The sequence below is a fragment of the Belonocnema kinseyi genome, chromosome 2 (assembly GCF_010883055.1).
Source record: "Belonocnema kinseyi isolate 2016_QV_RU_SX_M_011 chromosome 2, B_treatae_v1, whole genome shotgun sequence".
In the NCBI taxonomy this organism is placed as follows: domain Eukaryota; kingdom Metazoa; phylum Arthropoda; class Insecta; order Hymenoptera; family Cynipidae; genus Belonocnema; species Belonocnema kinseyi.
The window spans coordinates 60243967-60263513 of NC_046658.1; the positions used below are offsets into that span (position 1 = coordinate 60243967).

The following is a 19547-nucleotide window of genomic DNA, read 5'->3' on the forward strand; positions in this document are numbered from 1 at the left end:
AATTTTAGATAAAAAAAAATATTTTAAAGGGTGGCAAAAATATAATTGATGGTGAAAAAGAATATTAAAAATATATTTATTGATAGATGAATCAGTAGCGAACGAATGAATCACGGGTCTGTATTTCACTTGAGCAGTTTTTCAAGAAGCAACTCCAGAATATAGTTATCATGTGCAAAACAAAATATTTGGTTTACCCAACTCAATTTTTCGGGGTTGATTAAACTATATCAATTGTCATTTTGGGTTTCGTTGTCGGAAATAGCAAGCAAAAAATTTAAATTTCGTACTAAACGAAATGAGATAGGAAAAAATTTTCAGCGAGTAATTGAGCAACTTTCGAGCTGATAATACATTTTTTTACTTAGAAAGATTTACTGAACTTAATGATTCTATAACCGACTTTAAGGGAATCATTAACATTGCATAATTTAATTGCATTTACAAACTTTACTTAATTAACATGGAATTTTATTAAATTTTTCCTCAATGTATGACCCAGTAGAAAATTTCTACATGGAGCAGCATTTCAAAATACTATAGATATAGAACATTTAGGAACATTGTAGGAATGTTGAGAATATTCCAGAATTTTTTAAGAATTTGTTGGAAGTAAAATAATGTACCAGGAAATCGCAGAACGCTACAGATAGATATAGTCTAAAAAATTCTAGAATACTCGATAAGAGTCTTTTTAAGGTCATACAGATAATTTTAAATACACAGGGTGGACACGCTGGGGCTTACCAAAATGTATGCCAGCCTGCATACACTCCCATAAGAATAGCATTCGCGTGTAAGACGGGTTGCATACTTTTTTTATAAGCCCCAGCGTATCCACCCTGTATAAGAACGCTTTCCGAATTGAAAACTAAAAAAATCTACTTAGTAATTCCAAAAAGGAATGAATTATTTTGCAATATAAAATAATACATTTCGAAAAATATGAATCTAAATGTATAGCAACATTTATAATTAATTAAAGTTGTGGCTCAATGAGGGCTGTTTTTATAAATTTGTCATATTCTCGAAAAATCGCTTCATTTGAATGGTTCTTGAATCCAAAATTCTTTTGAATTTTTATTCTCATAAAAATTATTCTCTTTCTAAGGTGTGAAAAGTTTGAGAGGTTCATTATTATGAAGTAAAAACTGCTTACCGATTGAATAAATCGAACTTGAAAGGTCATGCGTTGAAAAGAAATGTCGATAATCAACGAAATTCGAGCGCGGAGGAATACCAAACGAATTTTACGTCATCCAGGTCTCACGACCGCGTGCCTGACCTTTCGGTATGTAAGAACGAAAGTGCAACAATGCTTATCTCGTCTTTTGCCTTCTAATCCGATCATCAGATTCCAGGTACGATCAACAACTCAAATCTGGATCCAAGCTTGGAGGAATATGTGCAAAAATTTAAACCGATAAATTATTAGGTCGGTGCGGCGGTTTGACTTTCAGCGCCAATTATATAGTTTGCGAAATCAACAAACTTGCATATGAGGTTCACACCTAAAATGTTAATTTTTATTAAGTGTAGCATAGTCATTCAACATTCCTGAATATTTTTTATTGTTTAGATTATGAAAGGAAGTATTCTTTTTTTTTAAATTAATTATAACTTCCAGCAAATTGTTTTTTTTTGTAAAAGGCAATTTTTAATAAAATTTTCTTATATAACTTTTGATTTATGAGATTTAAAATTGTATTGATTGTTTACAAATTTGAATAATTTTACTATTGTTCAATTTTAAGCATCCATATTATACAAAAATTTAAACCCTTTTTCCATTTTAAAAGCTGAAAGTATACTGTTTCATAAAATCGAAGAAAATAGACACAATATAAATTTTTGTGAATTTTTAAGGATAAATATAAGCATCCCTTAGACAAAAATATTTAAGATTTATATTGTTTATTTAACAAATTGTATGTCTGCCTTTTTATATTTATCTTCAATTTGAGGCAAGAACTGCAATTTTTGCCCAACCTTCATAATTAAGGGCTGATTTTATTTCTTGAAAAATACTTTACAATTTGTATCTTGTGAAATAATGCAGATATAAAATATCTGATCCCACCCCTGGAAAGATCAGTTCAAGAACTTATAGAATCCATCATAATCCGAAAATACATTTTTTCCCTAGTAGGTCCCTTTTCTAGGATTGCATCACATATCATGCCAGGAAGGTCATGTACGGATCAAAGATCACAGCAAAAAGTTTGAGCGTAGATAGTAGATAGAAGTAAACTTTGGGAAGTCCTGAAAGAGTACGGAGTCAATGGATAGCTTGTACAAGTTATAAAAATAATATATACGGTAGCCAAACGAGTTTAAGGTTAAATGAGAAATTGAGTGACTGTTTTGATATTTTGCAAAGTGTTAGACAATGATGCGTTCCTGTCTTCATGGCTTTTTATATTATTCATGGACAAGTGTTTAAGAATGGCCCTTTTCGACAAGGAAGGTGTCGATCTCGAAACAGTAAGGGCACGTGGGTTAGCGTTCGCAGATGATAAGGTTTTTATGGCAGAGTCAATCGAAGACTTGCAAAGAATGTTTAACAAACTGAATGCAAGCATGAAGAGCATGGGCCTCAACATTAATGCAAATAAAACAAAAACTATGGTGTTCGAAAGAAAGAGTGAGAAAAACAATATGCAACATTGTATTAAATGATGAAAGAATGAAACAAGTTGCTAAATTCGTATACCTTGGTAGTCTAATCAGTAGGGGCGGAAAGATATATGAGGAGTTAGATAGGCGCATAAATGAAGGTAAGAAGCTTATTGGTAGAGCAGGGTCCCTTATCAGAAGTGAAAACATATCAAATAAAACTAAAATGGCAATACATAATTCTATATTTGTTACGACTGAACTATACGGTAGCGAGACATGGACTTATGAAGAAAAAGATAAAAGTAAAATTAACGCAATTGACATGAGATTCATGCGCATAATATGCGGGAAAACTCTGATGGACAAAGTAAGTAACGAGATAATTCTAAAAGAATCTGGTGCAGAAGAGACGATAGTAGACACATGGGAAAGAAATCGGTTAAGATGGTTCGAGCATGTTGAGAGAATGTCAAATGAACGACTAACGAAACAAGAGTATCAAGGTAAAGTAAATGGCAGCGTGCCCAGAGGCAGACCGCGGACCCTAGTTAGAAGAGACATAAGAAGCCACTTAAATACGAGAGTCTGCATGAAAAAATGCATAGACGTAAAAGAAGCTAGAGAAGTATGCCAGGGCAGAAAAGTATGGCGGCAAATAGTTAATAAAAAGAGTGTCAGTAAAGTGAATGACACCTAAAACAAAAGACCTCGGGCACTAATGGACCCAAGTGGGGAACTTCACATGACGACTTTGTGAGGATCTTCACTTGGGGTGATTACTAGAGAGATTGATCTGAAACCTGGGTCGAAGCAGTGTTGCGGAGCGAACGTATTATTTAAGTAAATAACAAGAGAATTCTTGATAACCTAAAAATTCGATAACCTCTCCCTCACATTACTATCTTCCCCACCGAGTGAGTAACGCCTACCCCGAAAGGGAAATGCTTAATGGTAAAATCCTGTGACAACATTTCAACACAGAAATGTTTTTTAAAGTTACCCATTAATTTAATTTAATATTAGAAAACAAATAAGAATATCAATACAAATAAAATGGCAAGTGTTTCAAGCTTGAGACCTAGAAGGTGCTTTGATTTAAATTATGATATTAAAATTATTATAATTTTTTAAATTCTGAAATTCATATATTTTTCATTACATATGGCTGAAAATGGCCAACGCAATGATAGTATACAACTGCTTGGCAAACCATGGCAATTTATTATAAATGGAATATAAATTCTATGTTAAAATAGAAATAAATAATAATAATACAATAGGATTATGTTAAAATTAAAATACAAATTCTAAACGAGTGCTTGCATTTGAAATAAAGAAATTTATTTTCAAAATAAATTTGCTACCAATCCCGATGTTTTTAATTCTCTGAAATTCTGGATTTAATAGCTAGTCAATAGTTTATTAATTACTTTTTAAAAAATAATTTTTATTAATCTGGTTTCGGCATTCCTCGGAAATTTTTTTCTAGCTCCTTAATATCACGTGCTATTGCAAATTATTGCAACACTAAAAAGCCATAGAAAAATTTAGAGAATGCAGGTATCTTCGAGTTGATGATATTTTTATAAATTTTTCCGTGACGTATTGAACCGTCTTTTCTAACAATTGCAAAGATCGGTCCGCTTTCTCGAGTTGACGGTACTCTTACGAAATAATTCTCGATAATATGTTAGTTGACAGTGTTCTTTGGATAATTCTGTAATCATTATTTTTTACAATATTGAAAACTTTCAAAATTGGTTTGCATAACTATTTTTATCTTTCTTTATACTATTTCATTGATACCAAACAATTAATTTGTTTATTTTTTTTTAGTTAACGATGTTCTTCGAAAACAGGGCTAAGTCAAGCAAAAGGTAACTTTTCAGTGCCAGGCTTCTTTTGATTTTCATGTTTTTTGTCCATGCTAATCCCCATATCCCATGTGTCCTACCCATTTTGCTCCTTTCTTTCATATTTTTTTCAAACCTGCAACAATGCAAAAATGGTGATAGTAGGATTTGTGTCTACTTAATTTCAGTAGCACGAGAGACGGAAAAGTGTAATGTGTCTTTCTTGGAGAATATCGAAGTCGATGCGATGATTGATGCTACCAGAGGTAACAGCAGAAGATGTGCAATGATTTTCCTGTATGAAAGAGCAGCACACGCACACGTGTAATCCATATACAACAGCGTGCATAATTCAAGAATAGTGGAGTAGGGGTAAAGTGAGAGTCGGTATAAAAGGCGAATTCTTTCCTCTCCCTAGATCACAGTTGATCGTAAACTCATCTCCTCGTTCTTCGTTTTGCATCTTCAATTTGTTTAGTACCGGCACCTTATTTTTTTTCGAGTGTTGGCACTTCGTTTCATTTAAGGATATAAAATGAAGTTCGTGGTAAGTGATTCATCTTAATAAAAACTATCTAAAATTTTATTCACATCGCCACACAGTGGGCTGGATCAGGAATTTACTATTCAAAATCACCTACAGCCTAAAATTCTTAACCGATTTTCAATTTTCTGCAATAGAAATAATCAGCGATAGTTGCGCAAGAGCATGTATGGATTAGATTTTTGAATTTTTATTATCTTCAGTTTTTTACATAAACAAACAAAGAGACAAAATGAGTCATTTTTAAAATATTATTTTTTATTTGTAAATAAATAATTCAATTCATTTCGTTTTTCATGAAAATATATGTCAAAGCATCTTAGCAAAATAAATAATTAGTGGGGTTTCAAATATAATTGTTATAAACAAATTATATGAACAATAATGTCAACATCATGAATTGTTTGCTTGAAAAGTATATTTGTATGTTACATTTGCTTAATTTTATCGACAAAATGATACTTGATCATGAAAATTTGTTTCCTGCTATAATTTGCTTATCTTATAAACAAATTATATAAACAAATGCATAGTTTCGTCATTTATGTGCAGAAAGTAATCGTTTTCCTTTCTTATCGCCTTCAGTTTGTATTAGTGGTAATCATTAGTGATGCAGACATGTCATGCGACATTATTAGTTTATTTTATAAACAAATGTTATAAACAAATGCAAAGTTTTGTCTATTTATGGACAGAAATTCTTCGTTTTTGTTACTGATCGTCCTAAAATATAGAAGTGGTGATGTTTAAAGATAAAAAATTGTCATTCGATATTATTTGTTTATTTTATAAACAAATTATATGAACAAATGCATATTTTGGACATTTATGGTCAGAAAACTATTTTTTTCTTTCTTGTCGCCTTCAAATTGTATTATTGAAGATTTTTAGTAATACAGGCTTATAAATCAATATCCTTTGTTTATTTTATAAACAAATTAAAAAAAAATGCATAGTTTGGCCATTTATAGAAAGAAAGTATCGTTTTTTCTTCCCGGTCATCTTTAAAATTTATAAATGGTGATGTTTATTATTCTTACTGATGTTAGTATTCTGATGTTTAGTATAGCTTCTTGTATCATCTGATCTATTAATTGCCTCTCTAAGGCAGATAAGGGGCAAGAATGAAGTTGAAATGGATCCCGAAATTCTTGAAATGATTGACAAATACAACTTGGAAGCTAATTCTTCTGAATCGTCACAAAACATCACCACTAATATAGTTTGAAGGCGATAAGAGAGAAAAACGATGAATTTCTACCCATAAATGTCCAAACAATACATTTGTTTCTATAATTTGTTTATGAAATTAACAAATAATATCGAATGACAAGTCTTTATCACTAAACATCGCCACTTATATATTTTAAAGATAATCGGGAAGAAAAAATGATTCTTTCTATAAATGGCCAAACTATGCATTTGTTTATAAAATTTGTTTACAAAATAAACAAAAATTATTGATTTATAAGCCTGCGTATTACTAAAAATCTCCAATAATACAATTTGAAGGCGACAAGAAACAAAAAACGGCTTTGTGACCATAAATGTCCAAAATATGCATTTGTTCATATAATTTGTTTATAAAATAAACAAATAATATCGAATGACAATTTTCTATCTTTAAACATCACCACTTCTATATTTTAGGACGATCAGTAACAAAAACGAAGAATTTATGTCCATAAATAGACGAAACTTTGCATTTGTTTATAAAATTTGTTTATAAAATAAACTAATAATGTCGCATGACATGTCTGCATCACTAATGATTACCACTAATACAAACTGAAGGCGATAAGAAAGGAAAATGATTACTTTCTGCACATAAATGACGAAACTATGCATTTATTTAAATAATTTGTTTATAAGATAAGCAAATTATAGCACGAAACAAATTTTCATGATCAAGTATCATTTTGTCGATAAAATTAAGCAAATGCAACTTACAAATATACTTTTCAAGCAAACAATTCATTATGTTGACATTATTGTTCATATAATTTGTTTATAACAATTATATTCGAAAACCCACTGATTATTTATTTTGCTAAGATGCTTTGACAGATCTTTTCATAAAGAAAAAATTAACTGAATTATTTAATTTTAGAACAAAAATGATAAGTGAAAAATGACTCATTTTGTCTCTTTGTTTGCTTATGTAATAAACAGAAAAGAATAAAAATTAAAAAATTTAATCCATACACGCTCTTGCGCAACTATCGCTGATTATTTCTATTAAAGAAAATTGAAAATCGGTTAAGAATTGTAGGCTGTAGGTGATTTTGAATAGTAAATTCCTGATCCAGCCTACTGTGCGACAATTTGAATTTTAGATAAAAAAAAATATTTTAAAGGGTGGCAAAAATATAATTGATGGTGAAAAAGAATATTAAAAATATATTTATTGATAGATGAATCAGTAGCGAAGGAATGAATCACGGGTCTGTATTTCACTTGAGCAGTTTTTCAAGAAGCAACTACAGAATATAGTTATCATGTGCAAAACAAAATATTTGGTTTACCCAACTCAATTTTTCGGGGTTGATTAAACTATATCAATTATTAATCTAAAATATATTTTGGTTCATTCAATGGAAACTTGTACTTCATCTAACCATGAAGGACCTAGCATAAATTAAGTTGTAAATTGCCTACCATGGAATGTTGACATCTTGTGTGAATTATTTGATAGTTTATTTAAATACTAAATATCACAAGACGAGACAAAATTCCACGAAAAGCCATTTTCAATATAAATTCTGCAGGATCATTTGTTTATTTGATTGTAAAAAAAAACGTTTTGTATATTTATCAAAAACTTAATCACGCAATCTTAGGTAATAACATAGCTTCATGAAATATTTCGTATTTTTCACACAATCACTTAATTTTAATCGATTTTGTTTTCAGATCACTTACTTTGATAAGAATCACCGATACTGATAAAAATGATTGTTTGATTAAAACAAAAGTTACGTTTGTATTTAACAAATTTTGTTTCATTTAGTCAAATTTGATTTTATTCATTCAAAATTTTTTTAAGTCAAATAAAGTCTTCGTTAAACTCAAACATATTATTTCTTTAAAATAGGGGCAAACAAATTTTGGTTTCAGTTTAATACATTTATTGTTCAATTTTAATCAATTTTGTTTCAATTAAATAAAACTTGGATTTTTTCGAAAGAAGTTTGTTTGATTCAAATAAAATTTGGATTAAATTAAATGAACTGTACTCAGAAAAATTGCTTGTTTGAATCAAGCAAACATTGTTCTCATTGGAGATGCAAGCTGATTATATTTTTATGTTAAATTTAACAAATCTTTTGATTGATTCTAGTAAAATTCTTCCATAAATTATTTTGCTGATCCAACCAAAAAATTTGGGCAAATCAATAAAATTGGTTGTAAACAGAGAAAAACAATTCAATCAAAAACTTTGAAGCAAAATAATTTATTGGTCTACTAAACACAAATTTTGTTAATTTAACCAACATTTTTTTGTGTCAACTGTATTTGGACAACAAAGCGATTTTGTTGAATGAAGAATTTTTTTATATGTGTGCCAAGTTTGAATAGAGTTAAATGCCGATATTAAAACATCCCTTTATGGAAATCATAAAATTAGTTTTTTATGGATTAAAGTGCTTTAAATGTGCGATTTGAAATTTATACTCAATTTCAAAGGCCATAAAAGTCGCCTATACTTTCTTGTTGGCCAAGTATAAATGTTGGCAATTGTAAGCCAATTACGGATTTATGGACTGACTTAATAGAAAGTTTTCGTCTTATTGCCCTTTACATGTATGTATTAGAAATTAATACAAATTAACATGCGCGATGTATATTATCCTCAAAAGTTTCGAGCTGAATTGACCACGTGAATGCGGATTTCAAAAATGTGTTATTCTCCATTATTGATAACTTAAAACAAAAAATTTATTTTGTAAAGCTTTAATGAAAATGTAAAATTGGTCTCGTTTCTAAGTTTAAATCTTTCAATAAAACGTGATAACAAAACCTAAATAAAAGTGCAATCCTGAAGAGTTTATATTAATTATTTGCATAATTCATTTAAAGAATACTTTATGTTTGATTTTTAAAATGACTTTTTAATTATTAAGTTAAGTTTTACGTATATCACGGGCATAGGCACAAAAGGTTGAGAAAGAATTCAACCTTTTATGGTAAAAGTGCCGACAGCTCATTATTCTATCCTAGGCTCAGAGTTGAATGAAAATCCTAAATTGGAAAGAAGTCTTCTCCTATTTCTTTTTAAATATCTCTGTTAGGAACATATAATTACGAAGATAAAAATAACTGTAATAGTAAATCAAAACAAGTACATATTATAATTTCTGTACTGTTACAATAATTTTTCTTTTACAAGTTCTCAGTTATTATGTTTTTCAATTAAGTACATTAATTATATTATTTTAAAAAATTATGAAAGTGAAAATTGCAGGAAAGGTCTATTTTTAGTGAAATTAGTATACTTATATTAGTATTAAATATAAAATAGCACTGGGAATTAAACAAACAAAACAATACAATATTTAATTATTAGCCGAAGATAAAGTAATTAAAAGAAAGTAGATTAAAGCAATGACATTTTTGATTCATTGAAAGATTAATTAAGATAAAAATATTCTTTAAAAAAAAATTTTAATCAATGATGGTTGCGATCGCAATATTAATGCCAACAAATTAGATTTGGTATTATGTTCATAATTATGTTTTACATAAATGATTATTAAGTGTAAATAAGCAAAATCTAAAGGAGGAACAAAATCATTCTGAAAGTAAGGTGCTGAAGTAAAAATGCGATTGGCATCTTTTGATGCGTACGTACGAACGTATTGTTTTTTTTTTGTAATTTTATTGAGTGCTTGGAGACAAATGCACGAAGGAATTTGTATACATTTTCTGTCTAGGACAACAAAAATTAATTCTTCACACTAACATATTAAAGGTGAAATATTATTTTGTGGAATAATAATAGATGTATCAGAAAGAGTTTAATGATATACTTGAACCTCGACTTGAATTGTCGAAAATTTATACTTTAATTTATATAAATTAAATTAATGTGAATTAAATTGAACTGTTTCATTAAAAGAATTGTTGGATATTTACACTAAATAATTTGTAGTTGTTTGAAACATATTTTTTCGGAATCAAGACAGATTCTTGATAAATAAAAATTGTAAACTGAACATTCTTGTACCTACTCTAGCTTAAAACATTGCACACATTCTCTAAGTGTTTGATTACGTAATTCTTTGCTTTAGAGTAATTAATTAAAAAACAAACTTCAAAAATGTTTCATTAATTCAATCTGATTACAATATAAAATAAAATAAAGAATTTCCTCGATTATTTATACACATGTTTGGTAAACAAAATTTTTTTCAAGCATTTATGTAATGCATGATATTTTTTTCAAAAAAGTTATTGGAAATAGGTGCAAATAAAAAGTTTAATTAATTTAAACGATTTATGGTTGAAAAAATTACCTGCGATAATTTTGTTGATTTGATTTTTTTTTCTATTTGGGGGTTTGATTCTGATTATTACTCAAAGTGTTCAACTTATAATAAATATAATCTGCTTGTATAATAAATCTATTATTTTCATTTTTGTTGCAAAAACTATATACTTCCTACCTGAAGCCTTGCAACATATTTTTCTCTGTCTGATTACGTTTACGATCTTTTGATTCTCTTCGCATCATATGACTATCTGTGTCAACCGGAAAGGTGTAGGTGGCATTTCTTTTTATGCAGAACATCTTCTAGTCAATACATTACAAATACTTTATGATTTATATTCGCAAATTTACAAATTGAAATTTAAAAAACTTTAAATTTTATAAATCAGCGGCACTGATTGTATCTTCTACTCTCCTTATTACTTTTATATTGGAGACAGTGATGAGCGAATAACTATTGTTATTAATTTATCAAAATATAAATATTTATGAAACTGATCCCAAGTCAGTTTAACGAATAAGATTCTTTTTATTTATGTGTATTGGTTTATCCCTATAATATTTGAAAATTTATAGTAGGTCATTTGAAAAGTTCGGCTTCTAATCGAAGAGGGCTTATTTTGTTTTTTGAGTTGAAATAAATTTGGTTATACAAGTAGTTCGAGTAAAAAAATAGAGATTAATTTTAAAGTCTAAGTTGGTAAAATCTTCTAAAATTGTTTAATGAATGGAATACACCTTTATTAATTAAAATCCGATATTAATTGTTATTGAAAGAAGAAATTTTATATTTCTAATTTGTTTCCTGATATAGGAATGATTTTTCTCTTAGACTGTATTTATTGTGTACACTGTACCAGAACTAATATTTTTTATATAATGAAAACAATGAATTAATCGGCTACATGTAAATGTATTTTATTTCAAGTATTTGACTCAAAGGGAAATCAGATGTCATGGGTTTTTTTTCTCGCTGTTAACTAATTACACTATTTTTGTTTAGTTTGATTTTAAAATATACGAATTCTACTATAAGTTCCGATTTCATTTAATTGTTGTTCTCCGCTTGGACACATTGAATAGTTTAAGGTTTCTCGTTAACCTGGAAATCATCGATAAATCGAACTTTATAAATAGAGGCCAATTAGAGATCAATTTATTTTTTATTTCTGTAAATATAATCTAAAAAGTAGACAGACTCGCGATAAAAGCCGCTTTTTAGAGGAAACATTATTTTTTATTTAATAATTGAAAAAAGTGCCCTATTAGCGGCGCGACGAAAACACGACCATCATAGTAGTGGAGTATTTTACTATTTCTATAAAAACAAAGTGGATAAAACATTTGTCTACATCGGTTTTAGCTTTGCTTCTCACCGGCTACGTAGGAGGAAGAGCATCTGCTCGGTTCTGTTTTTTGGCGAACTTAACGGCAAAACGAAAAATTACCATCCTCCAGGACCCAACTTCTCAGGCTCACCAAAAACCAGAACCGAGAAGATTCCAGGAAGAAGATTTTTACCGGCGTGGACGGTAATAAGCGTGGTAATTTACGATTACATAATCTGATAAATAATAAAAGAACAATTTCAACAACAAAAAAAGATACATATATCGAGTCTTTCTACTCTTTAGATTACGTATACAAAAAACTAAAAAAAGTTCATTCGCCTCAGTTGATGAAGTGCGATTTACTAATGACTTTTAGGGACCTTAAATTTAAACGGAATACAAGATTTTATTTTCGTAAGCATTTTTTCAGTTTAGTAATAATGTGAAGAACATGTCTTAATAGATTCTTATACGATCCCTGAGCTTCAAAGTCCAGTAGAATGGAGTTTTATAGCTATAATGGAAGAAAATTATCTTTTCTGGATTGATATATATTAGGTCCAAAACGGGCTGTCAAATAAAAATTTCTTCTTGTATTTCTTTCTATAAAGTCATTTGGTTACTTCAAACAAATAAGAAATCATTCGAATACTCTTAGAGCTGTGCTAAAAAGATTTTTACTATCGTGAATTCCTATTTTTAACTTTAAAGAAATTAAAATTAGGAAGAATTCTAGACAGAAGAATACAAATTTCCTTTAATTTCTTAAAAGATTAACTATAATAATTATATAATTTTAACAATTATGCACTAAACTGGGGCGTGATTCTAATCTTAAATATTTATTACTAAACATAAAAATTACAAACATCTTAGCAAAGATAAAACATTAGAATGACTTGTCATTTGTATAAAATAATCAAAAGACATCTTTAAAAAATAAAGAAAGAAAATTTAACTCTCGTGTTACTTTTGAATCAGATATCAATCTAAAATAATTATGTTTTTTTAATTTGAGACACAAACACCAACTTTTTTCCACTTTGAAGCTCAGTAACCTTAAGAATCTCATAGGACACGATTTTTATATTATAACTAAACTACAAACAAAGGGTTCTAACAATTAAATAAGGTATTTCGTTAAAATAAATGCTATTTTAGTCGATTTTTATCAATTTTTCAAAAAAAATTTTACAGTATACAACGTACATCTTGCGAGATTAGTTAATCGTTTTAAATTAAGAATACTGATTGGACGATCTTCTTTTGTATCGAAGTGGCAAATGTGAATCAGAACTCAAAATGATTTTAATCTGCTAACTCCAATTCAGACTTCGTAAATCACACAACTCCGATTGAAGAGAACTTTTTGATGCTATTTGATGTCGAACAATTAGAAGGCATATCCGTGAAATAGATGGCCAATAAATAAATAAAGCTTGAAATTCTAAATCGTAGTGAATCGGTAGAGCTACCAGATATTCACTAAAGTAATTTTTATTTATAGTAACTTTTTTGAAATCACTTTTTTAAAAGAAAAATTTACTGTTGTAACTTTTTTTTTAAAGGAAAGGCCGCTTTGTCACTTCAGTCAGTCTCATTTCAGATTTTATTTAAAAAAATAAAATGCAATTAATTTGTGTATGAAATCTATAGTAATCTATGGTATAAAATGCTTATTCAACATAAGACTTCATAATATTTCCCACATATTATACGAACTAAATTAATAGGGCGTAATAAGCAAATTCAATCATCTTTAGTTGAAAAGTCTATTATCATATTTTTGGTTCAGAATCCATTTTTCTTTGGGTTTTCTGTTTTATTATTTTGTTGGAAATTAAAATATTTTATTAAGAATTCATACTATTTGGTTGAGAAAATTACCTTTTTGGTTGAAAATTTATCTGTTCGGGATTAAAAGTTAAATGTTTTTCAGTACATGTTACTTTATAGCTTAAAAATTCAACTCATTTGATGAAAATTTAGCTTTCTTGGTTGAAAATTAAATTTTGATTGTTGAAAATTCATCTCTTTACTGGTAAAAGTTGCGTCCTGTTTTGTTAAAAATGCAACTGTTTGGTTGACAATTATAATCCGTTTTGGCTGAGGGTTTGACTATTTGGTTGAATATTTCTCTACTTTGGTTGAAACATTAAGAATTTGCATGTTTCGTCGAGAACTTCTCTTTTTTGGTTGAAAATTCAACTATACTTGCCTTGCCTTCGGAGAATTTCAGGCGTAAAGTCTGCAATATTAACATTTAAATTATATTGATTTATAATTTTCTGGTTTTTTATTTGCTATTGTAAAGCATCGAAATATAAGTACGCTAGTTAAGTTTGTCTAAATGTTACTTGTGAAATTTATTCTAATAATTATGCTCTTGGGGTTCACCCTCGAATTTAGCAATAGAATGTCATTTTATCTTGTAAACGCAAACCCATAAATTAAAAGTACAATGGAATTGACATTGCTCAGCAGATAAGTGTATTGACATTGCAGGCCTCTTTTGTCTAAATAGCATTAACTTTAGTCACTTTTCAGCTACAACTTATTAGTTACTTTTTTCACTTTCTTCAAGTACATTAGTCTGCGGCAGCCTTGTCAATCGGTCGCTATCGAAAAAGTAAAATTAAGATTGCCAATAAAGATGAGGTTTTTAATCGATAAAACCGAAAAAATCGTTTTCCCTAAAATCGCACAGTACAATTTTTTTCTTCCTTGGTTCAAAATAATCGGGGGCATCCTCGAAACACCTATAAAAGAGAAATTAGATGTGTAAATACTTTCGGGTCGAACTTAATTGAGGCTTGCCCTGAGGGCTTAAATTAAACTGTATGAAAGACTAGACTTTTTTCTGTGTGTTTAATAGTGTAGGAACATGTTATGCGAAAAATCTGTGGATGTATAAGATATCAGCAGATCGGCAGACGAGATGCAGGATCGGCTAGAATGAGATGGAACGGGATGGGATGGGATGGGGAGGGTGGGTTACCGGGTCAGGAGTTAAATGACCCATGCTGGCATTTAGGTTTCACTTTCACCCATCTCCAGCGTGGCCAGACAGAGGAACGCCAAACTGAACCGGGAAGTGGGTCCATCTCAGCCTCCCTGATTGTGTAATCATTCCACTTTTATTTTCACCGATCCGTCAATCGTTAGGTGACTAGACGCTATCCAGATGACTGGGCACGATCGGATCTCGTAATCTTCGTTTGCGCACCGCTATCTGCATGAAAATTTCGATTTGCTCATTTAATCCTGTTGCATAAAATGAATTCAGAACAACTGATGGCCACTAGAAAGAGAAGTAGACAGTAGACAATTCCTTCAAGTCTTATTCCACAATTGGGAGAGATCATGATGAAAGAGGAAGCTAGAGATTCACATTCGATCAAAATTCTCATTTTGAATGATTGGCATAATTTATATCCTCTTATGAGATAATTAAAACGTAACATAAGGTTATTAGGAAAAATGTTTTAATTAAATGTCTTCTTCACTGGAGGAAAAGTAATTAAAATCTACAGAGAAGATCATTATTCATGAGTTATATTTTTGTTAGTTTCCAAAATCCAAAAATAATTATATGATTGTTTTTCCTTAAGGTTTATTTCAATTAGTTTTTTTTTTACAAGGGGAACCCTTTTGTTTGTATTCATAATCCTCTCAGCAATAGGTCATTATCAAATTTGTAATATGCTAAAGTAATAAAATTAACTTTTCCTCCATTATAGAGAATAAAGTCTTTGAAAAAGTCCACGCTTTAATTATTGATCACATTATTATTATAATATGTTTATATTTTATTGTTATCTCATGTGAAAATATTAATAACCAACAATTAAATTTATTTTTAAATTCATTTTTGGTACACTTTTTTAGTGTCCTAAACTAAAGGTCAAGTTCGTTAGCCAGCCATTCTGAATGAAAATTCAAAAAGTGGGCGCATTTTGAAAATAGTTGAGACCACTTTTTGAAAAATTCAAAAATTCTCTATATGGCTATTCGCAGTACTTAAAAAGATGAATATTTTCTCCCAAAGACTTTTTTTGATGAAAAAATTACCAGAGTTATAACATTTACAAAGCTAAAAAAAATAACAAGACTGCAAATTTTAAGCTAAATAACGCGCGATATGAAAAAAAGAGAAGAAAAACATTACTTTTTGAAAGCCCTACAAGATTATTAGACAAACTTCTTGAATTTTTGCGAAGAACTAAAAATTTAAATGTTGACGGTAAAAAAATAATAAGAAATCCAAAATTTTATTTTGCGGCCTAACCATGCAAGATACGACAAAAGATGAAAAAATAAAAATTATGTATCCAAAAAGAACCTAAAATTTATTATTACTCAGTTTTTCATAAGACACTTATTTTTTTATTCTTAAAAAAACAGCATTAAAAATAGAAAGCGAAACGCTAGAGCCAACAGCCCCGCACGCTCAAATGTGCGAGCTGTGCGCGTAACTCGCATTGAGGATGTGCACGTGAAGTGGCCAGATTTTTAATATTTAATTCTTAAGTGTGCCACTGTTCAAAGATGTTTAAATTCAATAAAACAGGCCCTATATCAGTATAACAACTAAAATAATTTATAATTTATTATAGTAAGACAAAATTGTTTATGTGATTTGCAAATATTGGTTATTGAAATTAATTGTTTTTCATCAAATATGAGAGAAATTAATGTACAGTTACGATTGATTGGATGTAACAGCTATTTCTTTATTCATTATTTAAACTTTTTTGTTAACAAATACACAGTTTGACAATGTTTGAAAGAGAACAATTTTTCAGCTGACTTTACTGAAAATGTCTTTTCAATTACTCTTTATTGTTGTTGTATTTAGTAATTTGATGATTCTTCCATTAATCAGATCAATTGTTTTTACGAAATCGACTAAAAATGTCCTGCCAGTGACATCTTGTTGCCACATTTTTCTAGTTTACATTGACGGTTAAGTATTTAAACAATTTTTATCTAGTTTTTTCGCTTTTCATTGTATTGTTTTCTACTATATCTTATTCCTTTGTATCGTTCATTATATTTTCCAGTTTATTTCTTAACTTTTATTCCATGGATAATATTTGATGGAAGAAGAATGAAATAGCAATTTCTGAATGCTATGCAATAGAGAATGGAAGACAATGTTAAAAATGATCTAAATTTATAAAAAAGTTTAAGCCTCTTATTGAAACATTTTTTATCTCTTGTCATACCTTCCCGTGCAGAAATTCCAATTTGGATCTGATCGGGGCCAGATCGGGCAGAATTTGGCCCAAATCAGGCTATCTAGATGGAGCCAGACTCGAAATGAAACGCGGTGCTCGATCGGGGCCCAAGCGCTGCGCCCAGAGATAACCATACCTGGCCCCGATCAGGCCCATATAATTTATTTTTCTTATTCTTAATTAAAAGGGATTCTTAAATAAAATAATATTAAAATCGAATATATCACCTCCTTAACTGACATTTGAGAATATAAATATCAGGTTATCTAAAAGATCGCGATATAAAAAAATTGGAGTATGTCAGACACTTTTTTTCGAGTAAACGGAAAAAGTCAAACGACGCAACATAACAGCCAGAATTTGTGTATGATAAACTATTTAAGTATTTTGCAATATATATTTGGTATTAATTTCTAAATTTAATTTGCTTTCAATTTATATATTGAACCTAATTGTGGAAAGTATCAAATCACCTAAAAATACGTGAAAATAAATATGTTTATGACGTTATTGTTGATCTAATTCGTTTTCACATTCAACAAATGAAATAATACTTTTGCTACTTTTTTATAAATAAATAACCTCATTGTGAGGTTAGGTTTCATCTTAACATTCTTAATAAATTTACTTATTATAGTCTTCAACACGTAATTCAGGAATATTTTGAAGTATACTATACCTATGCATTCGTCTTGGGCTCACTTTTGGCATTTTTTCCCACTTATTTTGTCACTTTTCCATATATTAATGCAAATATTTTTGACGCTTGACACTTTACGTTGAAACTTGGCCGATTTGGAGTCAACCCACTTTAGTCCCCGAAATTAATGGAGCGCCATCTACTGGCAAGCTTGGCTGTTAAGTCGGGCTCTAGGCGGGGCCAAATTTAACAACCACAAAATTGTGTGCCCGATCTGGCCCAAATCGGAAATAAGGCAAACAGTTGGCAATTTCTGCACGGGTTAGCATAGAATTCGCTTCTATTGTAATCAATTAAAAATATAGCATTCTCGTTAATAAGAAATGTCAAAAGTTTGGGATCATTTAATTGTAAAATGGGAATCAACGATAAAACGTGTCCAAACTTCTCTAGTGAAATTAAGTAAATTTAGATCGAAAACCTACTTCAACCTTACTTTTTAGAAAACAAAAATATTTCCTCAAATCTCTAGTAGTTTAAAATGGATTTTGATAATTAGATCATTTTTTTTTAAAAATAGGTTGAATTTAAATTGAAACAATTTTGTTTGGAATTAGACCATATTTAGAAATATACTCGCAATGAAAAATTAAATTGTAGAAGTCAAAATTACGAATCATAAATTAGAAATTATTTTGTTATATAATATAGAGTTCATGCCCCTCTCATTAACATTTCTCTTGTTATGTAAAAACGAGCAAATTCTTTTCACATGAAGATTATGAAGGATACTTAAATTGTATGATGATCTGAAGACGAGACATTTTGAAAAGGGTCATTCGTCATCACTTAACATGATCCTATAATATATTTTATGATACATTTAGATTTTTACCTAAAAGGTGTAAAATATTACGTAAAGAAGTTATTGTGTGGTTGAAAGAAAGTTTTGCATTTCCGGAAACTTTTTTGATAATATAAATACTGGTTTTGAGAAGTTATTTAATATACTTGTTAGTTTAATGGTCCCGTGGTCAATGCCTATCACACTGACGAGAAAGCTGATTTAACGTTTTCACTTTCGACGGATTGCATGCTGCACATTGAAGTTTTCACCTTCCTCAATGCCTAATAAATTTGAATCAAGGTCAAATCGGAAGACATTGTATTGTTCTCTAGATTTGAATAGTGAATAAGAATTTAATAATAGAATTATAATACAATTAAATTTCTGAACAGTTAATAAGTAAACAATACCAAATATTAGTAATTCACAGAAGTAAGTATATATTGAACTGGAAATATAGACTTAAGAATAAATAAATAACTAAAGTTATATACTTAGTAACTTTAAAATAGTATTAAATAGTAATCCCCAATAAAAATTCTTGTTAATGCAAGACAAAATAATCTTTAAAATTAGAGATTGCTCAGTACTACTGACTCCTACAGTTTATTTTAGGGTATTCGAGCGTTGAGGATCACTCAGGATATTTCGACGAATTTTCCAGGATTTCAGAAAATATCCGCTTTCATCTCATTTTACGCGATTTTGTAACGTTTTAGTGTATTCTCAAGGATTTGAAAATTTTTAGGGCATTTGCAAAGATCACAGGGAACTTTGTTAATTGATTTCAGTAATTAGAAGGAATTGCAACGAATGTTTAATATTAAAAAAAAGTAAATGCCTAGAGGCGGGCCGAGGATGGACAGAGGGGAACACACGAAGTTTGGAGAAATTCGCGGAACCTTTAGAGAAATGTACACATTCTCTCAGCTATTACTAAACAGCAGAAGGATAGTGCCCTTCTCAGTATACAGCACAAATC

General features: G+C 29.5%; 1 pseudogene; it reads left to right on the forward strand.

Moving 5' to 3' along the window:
• LOC117167943 overlaps positions 1–19547 on the forward strand; it is a 78278-nt pseudogene that overhangs the window by 41868 nt on the left and 16863 nt on the right.